The 9819-nt window shown below is 40.0% G+C and overlaps 1 pseudogene; it reads right to left on the bottom strand.

Annotated features, from left to right (window-relative positions):
- Positions 1-2137: 2137 nt before the first annotated feature.
- Positions 2138-3149, bottom strand: LOC125094413 (L-lactate dehydrogenase A chain-like; annotated as a pseudogene).
- Between the last annotated feature and the right edge of the window lie 6670 nt (positions 3150-9819).

Below are 9819 nucleotides of genomic sequence, written 5' to 3' on the forward strand. Positions count from 1 at the left end.
CTTTCAATTCTGTCAGTTTTATGTAATGTAAAGCAACATTATTAGGTGCATACAGATTTAAGATTATTATGAATTATTGGTAATGTGTCCTTTTGATCATTATGATAATCATTTTTTTATCCCTGGCTCTGTTTTTAGCTATGAAATCTATGTAAGCTACTCATATAGCCATTAAGCTTTCTATTGATTAATGCTTGCAGACATTATTTTTTATCTTTTTAATCTATATATATATCATTATATTTGCAATGATTGTTTTGTAGACAGCACAAATTTGGTTCATGGTTTCTTCTTTTTTCCTTAATCCATTCTGGCCATCTCTGCATTTTCTACTGATATGTTTAGACCATTTACATTTAATGTACTGAATAATATGTTTGCATTAGGCCTACCATTTTATTATTTCTTTTTTGTTCATTTATCTGGCTTGTGTTCCTCTGTTTTATCTTTCCTGGCTTATTTTGGGTTGTGTTAACATTTTTGGGTATTCATTTCAATTTATCTGCTATGTTTTTCGCTGTGTTTCTCTTTGCATAGCTTTTTAGCAACTGCTCTAAGGATTGTAACATAATCAGTCATCTTTTCACAGAATGAGTATTTCACCAGCTGAAGCTGAATGTAGGTATATTACCACCACAAGTGTCTCTTCACTCTCTTCCACAATGGAAATCCCATCTGAAAAATTTCCTCACTTCCAGTGTTGAGTTGTGGTAAAATATACATAACATAAAATTTGCCATTTCAACAGTTTTTAAGTGTACCATTCTGTGGAATTAAGTTCATTCACATTGTTGTGCAATCTTTATCAACAGAAATTTTCATCATCCATACATGAAACTCTGTACCCATTAAACTGTAACTTCCCTACCTCCCCCACCCCTGACTACTTTCTTCAAGAATTTGACTACTCTAATTACTTACATAGAGTCACAGAATATTTGTTCTTTTAGGTCTGGCTTATTTCCCTGGCGTAAGTTTTCAAGATTCACCCGTGTTGTGGCTTGTATCAGTACATCATTACTTTTTAAGGCTAAATGTCATTCTACTCTGTGAATATAAAATAATCTGTCTATCCACTCATCAGTTCATGAACATTTGGGTTGTTCCCACTTTTTAGCTGCGATGAATAATTCTGCTTTGAATATGTTTACACAAGTTTATGTGTGGATATATGTTTTCAACACTCTTGAACGTATATCTAAGAATAGAATTGCTGGATGACCTGTGTAACTCTATTTAACTTTCTGAAACACTGTCACATATTTGCCAACACTTGTTATTGTCTGCCTTTTTTACTGTAGTCACACTAGTGTGTATGATGTGTGTTTTGTTAGTTTTCATTCGCATTTCCCTAATGTGTAATAATGCTGAGCATCTTCTCATGTGTCTGTTGACAACTTTTCTATCTTTTTTAGAAAAATATCTATTCAGATCAATTGGCCAATCTTTTATTGGGTAATTTAACTTTTTGCTACTAGGCAGTAAGAGTTCTTTCTATATTTGAGATACAGGACCATTCCTTACCAGATAGACGGTTTACAAATTCCCAATTAATTTTTTTTCTTTGGTTGTGATTTTTTTTTCCAAAAAAAAAGTCACTGTTCAAATTTTATTTGGCATTTTAGTTGGCATGACACTTAGTTGGTTGCATGGTCTTTTTACATTATATGGCAATGTATGCAATGTACATATTCTGACATATATGGTACAAAAAATAAGATCCTTTGGAACAGTTATGAACAATACATGCAATAATGAATTTATACATTGGATCTAAGGATGTGACTGACTGGAAAAGGTGGACTAGGCATGCTAGGTGTTGGGTGAAGGAACCAGAAGTCAAAGAACACACAGGAAATACGCATCTGTTTTGCAGAGCAACTGCAGCATATGCAACATTGGCAGTGGTGCCTCTGAGATGAACCCATTTAGGACTACAAATACAGGTATCATCCAGCATTAGGATATAGCTTCAGGGTTTGATGAACATTCCTATTTAGAACTTCAGGAAACTGATGTTTTTTCTTAGGCTATTTAATATTCCTTGAGTAACAGATCAGATAATAAGGACAATGTACACAACCTCCAACGAAAACCCTGTTGTAGGACAGACAGTGAAGTGGTACAGCAGAAAACTTTAAAACTGCAGCTTCTTTTGGATCCCCCGGAGTGTATCTTCTTCAAACGGGCCTCTTCCTCAGGAGTTAGAGTCACCTTCACAACATCTGAAATTCCATTCTGTCCCAAGTGGTAAGGAACACTAAGGAAAAATCATCTTTTATTCCAAAGAGACCCTTAATCATGGTGGAAATTGGATGCGCCCGCCTAAGATTCTTCATTATACTTTCTGCCAAAACTGCCACAGTCCAATGGTCCAGGAAATGTAGCCTCTCAGTTTGATCACCTCGTAGGCACTGTTGACCACCTGTTTGTGACCTCCTTTCCACTGTTCCTTATGTGCAGCAGTGCCTAAGTCAGGGGGCAGATTCTTCAGAGAGACACCAGCCTTCTGGTGGTAAACCAACGTTTACTCCACTCCATACAGGCACACTGGAGTCTCCGTGCTCCCCAAGGATCCACCCATGACAGCTTAATGGGTGAACTCCCAGCCTTTCCCCCACTAGGTAACAGAACTGGGCTGAATCCAGATTGCAACCACTTCCAATAATATGGTTTTTGGGAAGGCCACTTATCTTCCAAGCCTCATAGGTCAAGATACCCACTGGATTGGAAACAACAAGCAAATTGAAGTTTGGGCTGTATTTTATGATATTAGGAATGACAACTTAAAGAGGTTCATGTTACACTGGGCCAAATTAAGATGGCTTTCTCCCTCTTGCTGAAATGACCCAGCTGTGATAATAACCAGCTTGAAATTTGCAGTCACTTTATAGTCTTTGCCAGAGACAATTTTTGGTGTTCTAAGGAAAAAGCTGCCATGCTGGAGATCCATCATCTTCCCTTTTGTCTCCCATGACATCAACAAGAGCAACTTCGTCTGCCAGGTCCTTCATTAAGATACTGATGGCACAAGCCATGCCAACAGCACCAACCCCAACAACTGTAATCTTATTTTGGGGAGTATGTTCTTCCCTAAGATTTTGAATCAGCTGATCTTTGAGAGTTGCCATTTTGGACTTAGAACTAAAAGGAATCGGGAGTGCACGTTGGGCGGGCCGGGGTCAGTGGTGCATGAGACTAGACCCCAACTTGCCAGCAGCAGCTCTGACTTGGTTGTTTGTGATTTTGGACTCATGTCATAGAATCCTTTGCCAAATTGAAGGTCATAAAGATTTTTTTTTTTTTTTTGGTCATAAAGATTTTAACCCTCTATTTTCTTCTAAAAGTTTTCCAGTTTTTGCTCTTACAGTTAGGTCTCTGATCCATATTTAGTTAAATTTAACATATGGTGTTATATTGTAAGGAATAATTATGTAACTTAAAATGTTTTGAGATTTTGGGGAGTTTTTGTTTTTGTTTTAGAGAGGGAATAAGAGTGAGAGAGAGGCAGAGGGTGAGAGAGAATCTCAAGTAGGCTCCAGGCCCGATACAGAGTCCAACATGGGACTCGACCCCACAACCCCAAGATCATAACCTGAGCCAAAATCAAGAGTTGGATGCTCAACTGACTGAGCCACCTGGATGTCCCAAGACGTGTATATCTGATGATCAATCAGGTACAGACAGAAAATAACACCACGGAGAGGTGTATAAACTTGACAAAGATTTCTTACACTCATAATACCTAGAAGAAGACAGGGCACACCACTCAGGGGACTATATAAAATTAGCTCACATGGAACTGGCTTACCCAATCAGGTTTTTATTTTTCTTCAAACACACGGAATGTGGTATCCCATAGCCTTCTGGCCTCCACTTTTTCTGCTGAGAAATCAGCTGTTATTCTTATTGGAGTTCTCTGATAAGTGAGTGACGAGTCATTTTTCTCTTTCTGCCTTTAAGATTTTCTGCTTTCCTTTGATTTTTAACATATTTACTAGGATGTATCTACTTACTAGTCTCTTTTCATCTATTCTACTCTTTCCTTTATTCATTGAGCTTCCTGGATGTGTAGGTTATTAATTTTCAATAAATTTGGGGATTTTTCAGCTATTATTTCTATTTTTTCTTCCCCTTTCTTCTTCCTTCTGGTACTACTACTACTACACACACGTTAGTACACTTCATGCTGTCCAATACTTCTCTGAGGCTCTGTTGATTTCTCTTCTTTCTTCTCACTGTTCATCAGCTTGTATAGACCATAAATTAATATTCAAGTCCACTAATCATTTCTTCTGCCAGCTCAAATCCATAGCTAAGCTTCTCCAAAGGATTTTTTACCTTAGTTATTTCACTTCACTTTTGAACTCCAAAGTTTCCAACTTTTTTCTATCTCTAATAAATCTCTCTCACTCTTTCTCTTTATATTCTCTATTTCGTGTAACATTGGCATTATACTTTACTTCAGTCATAGTTTCCTTCAGTTCTGTGAACTAGTTATAATGGTTATTTTAAATATTTTTCTGTTAAATCTGACATCTGGTCATTTTCACAGGTATTTTCAGGTGCCTGCCTTCTTTCCAGTATGTAGGTCATACTTTCCTGTTCCTTTTCAGGCCCCATAGTTTTTTTCCTGGGAACTAAACAGTTTACGTACTATACTGTAGCAATTCTGAGAATTAGTCTCCTGCCTCAGGTTTGTTATCATTATCCCACCCACATACACATACACAGTATTAAGTCTCTGGTGCTCTGTGATCAGGGAGGCACAGCCTATAGTCACTCTAGGATGACAATGGTACTAGTAAAATTATCTTCCACCCTTTTCTGACAACAGCTGTTGAACTCTAATAATTCCCAGTATCTTGTCCTAATGTTTTCAATAATGCCCTCATATTTTCCATAAAAACTGAAAAAACAATCCTAAAATTTGTACGGAACTACAAAAGACCTTGAATAGCCAAAGCACCTGGAGAAAGAGAACAAAGCTGGAGGCATCACACTTCCTCATTTCAAACTATGTTACAAAGATATAATAATCAAAACAGTATGGCAACGGCATAGAAACAGACATATAAACCAAGAGACCTGGAATGAAGAGCCCAGATGTAACCAATTAATCTCTGACAAAGCTGCCAAGAACACACAGTGAAGAGAGGACAGTCTCTCCAATAAATGGTGTTGGCAAAACTAGATAAGTAAGAGAATGAAATGGGCCACTAACTTACACCACTCACAAATATTAACTCAAAATGTATTAAAAATTATATGTAAGGGGAACCTGGGTTGCTCAGTGGGTTGGGCCTCTGCCTTTGGCTCAGGTCATGCTCTCAGGGTCCTGGGATCAAGCCCTGAATCAGGCTCTCTGATCAGCGGGGACCCCGCTTCCCCCTCTCTCTGTCTGCCTACTTGTGATCTTTCTCTCTCTCTTTCTCTATATAAAATAAATAAACAAAATCTTTTAAAAAGTTATATGTAAGGGGTGCCTGGGTGGCTCAGTGGGTTAAGCCGCTGCCTTCGGCTCAGGTCATGATCTCAGAGTCCTGGGATCGAGCCCCACATCCGGCTCTCTGCTCAGCGGGGAGCCTGCTTCCTCCTGTCTCTGCCTGCCTCTCTGCCTGCTTGTGATCTCTCTGTCAAATAAATAAATAAAATCTTTAAAAAAAAAAAGTTATATGTAAGATCTGAAACCCTAGACTGTCTAGAAGAAAACATAATGAAAAATCTTCCCGATGTTAGTCTTGGCAACGATTTTTTGGACATGACATCAAGAGCAGAGGCAAGAAAAGCAAAAAATAAACAAGGGGAACTACCTCAAACTAAAAATCTCTGCACAGCAAAGAAAATAAACAAAAACATAAAAAGGCATCTTATGTAATCAGAGAAAATATTTGCAAACCATCTATCTGATATGTGATCAACATCCAAAAAGATAAGGAACTCCTAAAATCGAATAGCAAAAGAATAAACAACCTGATTTAAAAATGAAGAAAAGACCTGAGTAGACAGGTACACAAAAAGATGCTGAAAGACAAACATATGAAAAGATGCTCAACATCACTAATCATCAGAGAAATGCAAATCAAAACCACAATGAGATACCACCTCACACCTGTTAGGATGGCCATTATCCAAAGAGAAGAGATAACAAGTATTGGCAAGGATCTGAAGAAAAGGCAACCCTTGTACGTTGTTGGTGGGAATGTAAATTGTATAGCCATTGTGGGAAACAGTATGGAGGATCCTCAAAAAATTAAAAATAGGACTACCGTAACATCCAGCAATCCCACTTCTAGATATATATCCGGAGAAAACAGAATCAGTATCTTGGAAGATAATATGTACTCCCATGTTCACTGCAGTATTACTCACAATAGCTAACATATGGAAACAGCCAAAGTCTCCGTCAATGGGTAAACTGATCAAGAAAATGTGGTACACAGACACGCACTCAGACACACACACGCACACAACCAGAATATTATTCAACCATAAAAAGAAGGAAATACTGCCATTTTTGGAATGATGAACCTAGAGGATATTATGCTAAGTGAAATAAACCAGAAGGGAAAGACAAATACTACATAATTTTACATAGATCGTTTAAAAATGTAATCAGAGAAAATATTTGCGAACCATCTATCTGATCTCAATTATCAGGGCACTCTACATTGGGTGTAGAAATTACTTAAAAATAAAATCTTTAAAAAAATATAAAGAAGGGGTTCCTGGGTAACTCAGTTATGTGTCTGAACTTTGGCTCAGGTCATGATCTAAGGGTCCTGGGATGGGGCCCCACGTTGGGCTCCCTGCTCACCGGGGACTTTGCTTGTCCCTCACCCTCTGCCTCTTCCCATCCCCACTCATGCTCACTCTCTAATAAATAAAATCTTTTTTAAAAAATTAAATAAATAAATAAAAATTAAATAAATTAAAAAGCTCAAACTAATGGAGAAAAACAGAATGGAATGGGGGTCACCAGGGGCTAGGGTGGGGAGGCAGGGAGGTGGGAATAGGGAGATGTTGGTCCAAGAATACAAACTTAACAGTTATAAGATGAATACTTTGAGGATCTCCTGCACAGCCTGGTGAGTACAGTTAATAATACTGTATGGTATACCTGAAATTTGCAAAGAGAGTAGATCTTAAGTGTTCTTACCGGTATAAGAGGTAATAAATGTATTAATTAACTTGATTGTGGTAATCATTTCACAATGTACATGTTTATCAAGTCATCATATGCTATAAATATATACAATTTCATGTGTCAATTATAACTCAATAAAGCTGGAAAAGGAAAAACAAAAGAGTTCCCAGGAGCAAAATTCCTCCACAAACTAATCCAATCATATTGCGGCTCCTTGGAAAGAACTCTTTCTGAGATCAGTATTTGATACTTGCACTAATCCAGGAGGGACTCCTCCCAAAGCTTTCATTCTGCAGCTCATTCACACGAACTACCTGGCTTACAGTCTCAGCTATACTAAATACCCTTCCAGTCGCCTCTCATCACAACTCACACAACAGACACTTTGTCTGTTTGCTTGTTTGCTTGTTTGCAATGATCTCTGTACCTACCATGTGGCTGGAGCTCACAGCCCCGAAATCAAGGGTCCCGCGCTCCACCAACTGAGCCAGCCAGGTGCCCCACAGCTATACTGCTCTCGCAAGCAGCCCTTAGGTTTAAACTTCCACCACTTCATGACCTGCTTCTCCCCCTTCCACCCGCAGGCAGAATTTCTGAGCCAGGGCTCTGGGGGTAGGAACAAGGACAAGCATCTGAATGACACTGGTACTCTAGGAGATGAGTGCTTGGTGGGGGTTGGAGGGCAGCAGTCCTCTCAGCTTCCTCTCCTGGTATGGAATCTCTGCCTCCAAGACTGAGGGAAGGGCTCTCTGGGCCCCAGGACTCCCAATACACCACACCCAACCCAAAGTAATCGTCTCTTCCCCAAGAAAGGGTTAGGCGTAAGAAGGAAGCTCTGACCTCCCACCACACTCCTATGAGCTAGCCTCAGCAACCGACCGCGAGGGGCGGGAGGAGAAAAGCAGCCATCTTGCTCCTATTGCAAAGAAAATCCTCCCGTGGGGGCTGCAGGATAAAGCACGCCCAGCTCTAGGCTGCAGCAGTCTGAGTTGAGTCTAGGCCCCAGTGAGCTGGGAAGAGGCAGCAGGGAAGTGGTCTCGGTTCACATGTCCGTTTCATCCATCTTATCAAATTTTTATGGAGTTTCTTGCATAGACCTTTCTTAATTTGCTGTTTGCCTTTAGGACGATTCTAGAGGCTTTAAAAGACCTTTTTTTTTTCTTTTTAAATATTTTATTTATTTGTCAGAGAGCACACAAGTAAGGGAAGGAGCAGGCAGAGAGAGAGAAGCAGGCTCCCCACTGAGCAAGGAGCCTGATGCGGGGCTCGATCCCAGAACCCTGAGATCACGACCTCAGCCAAAGGCAGACCTTTAAGTGACTGAGCCACCCAGGTCTCCCTAAATGACCTTTTTTTTTTTGTATATATATAATTTTCACTAGTTTCACTGGGGGCTGGTTCAGCAGAGCTCCCCAAGCTATCATGCCGGAAGTTGGCCTGTTTCGGTTAACTGTACTGTTCGGTTATACACAGTAATATACAAGTTATATACAATCATTCATCCTTGCTTCTCACTAACTTTTCTAGAGTTAACTTGTTTCTCTCCATTACAACAGTGACTGCCAATTTTATATCAGTACTCTCAACTTCCCAAAGTCTTCATTTCTAGAAATTCAGAAATGAGGCTTTTGTTTATGTTAATATCTGGACTGAACACTCAAGATTCTGATACTAGTTATGATAATTATCTAAAATGAGGAAAGAACACGTTTCTCTACCACGGTCCTTGTTCGTCATTTTATCTATGGGATTATTAAGGTTTAGGAGGAAAGGACTGGGACGGCAAAGTTGAAAGGAGGAAGTTACTTCAATTTGAAGCCCACATACACGCTGAACTCTAGGGAAGGCATTAGAATGACTTCTTGTTGCTGTGGGAGTCATTTGTTGGGAGGCAGTCACCTTTTGCTGAAGTCTGGCTGGCTTCCTTGAAAATAACAGTCAGCAAGTGACTAACCAGGCCTAGCAAGACTGATCCTGTCACAGGAAGCCACAACATGATGAAAGACCTGGGATGCCCAGAGGAAGTTAATAGGGCGTACTCTCAAATTCTTCCCGGTCTTGGTTTACAAAGCCTGCCAAGGCCTCTGGAAATCTCTCATGAGTGCTGGTCAGCACCTTTCAGTCAAAGAGCTCTGAGAGATGATTCTTCAAAACTTGGATGCTTAGGTTTACAAAGCCTGCTAGGTGTTTTTTGTTTCGTTTTAAGATTTTGTTTATTTACTTGAGAGATAGAGCATAAGCATATGGAGGAGGCAGAGGGAGAGGGAGAATCCCTCTGTGAGCAGGGAGCCTGAAGCAAGGCTCCATCCCAGTATCCTGGGACCATGAATTGAGCCGAAGGCAAACGCATAACTGACTGAGCCACCCAGACGCCCCTAAAGCCTGAAAGTAAGTTTTTACTTTCAGCCGGAATTGTGAATTGAAGAGCTGTTTGCCGAGAGGGTTCTTGAAGGGTCTGATTTATGAGTAATAATAGTTGTATGCTAGTTATACTCCATCGTCTCCCTGAGATCCATTCTCCATCCTTCCAGGCCTAGTTCTAAGTCCTCAGAAGCTGACCCAGGCAGGTTCAGCACCGTTCCAACACCTGATCGCCTAGTTTCCAGATGGGTTTAGCCGATGTTAGATAGCCACATGAAACTGGGAAGCTGGAGAAGAGAGAGGTCAGCATT

The sequence above is a fragment of the Lutra lutra genome, chromosome 2, assembly GCF_902655055.1.
Source record: "Lutra lutra chromosome 2, mLutLut1.2, whole genome shotgun sequence".
Taxonomy (NCBI): Eukaryota; Metazoa; Chordata; class Mammalia; order Carnivora; family Mustelidae; genus Lutra; species Lutra lutra.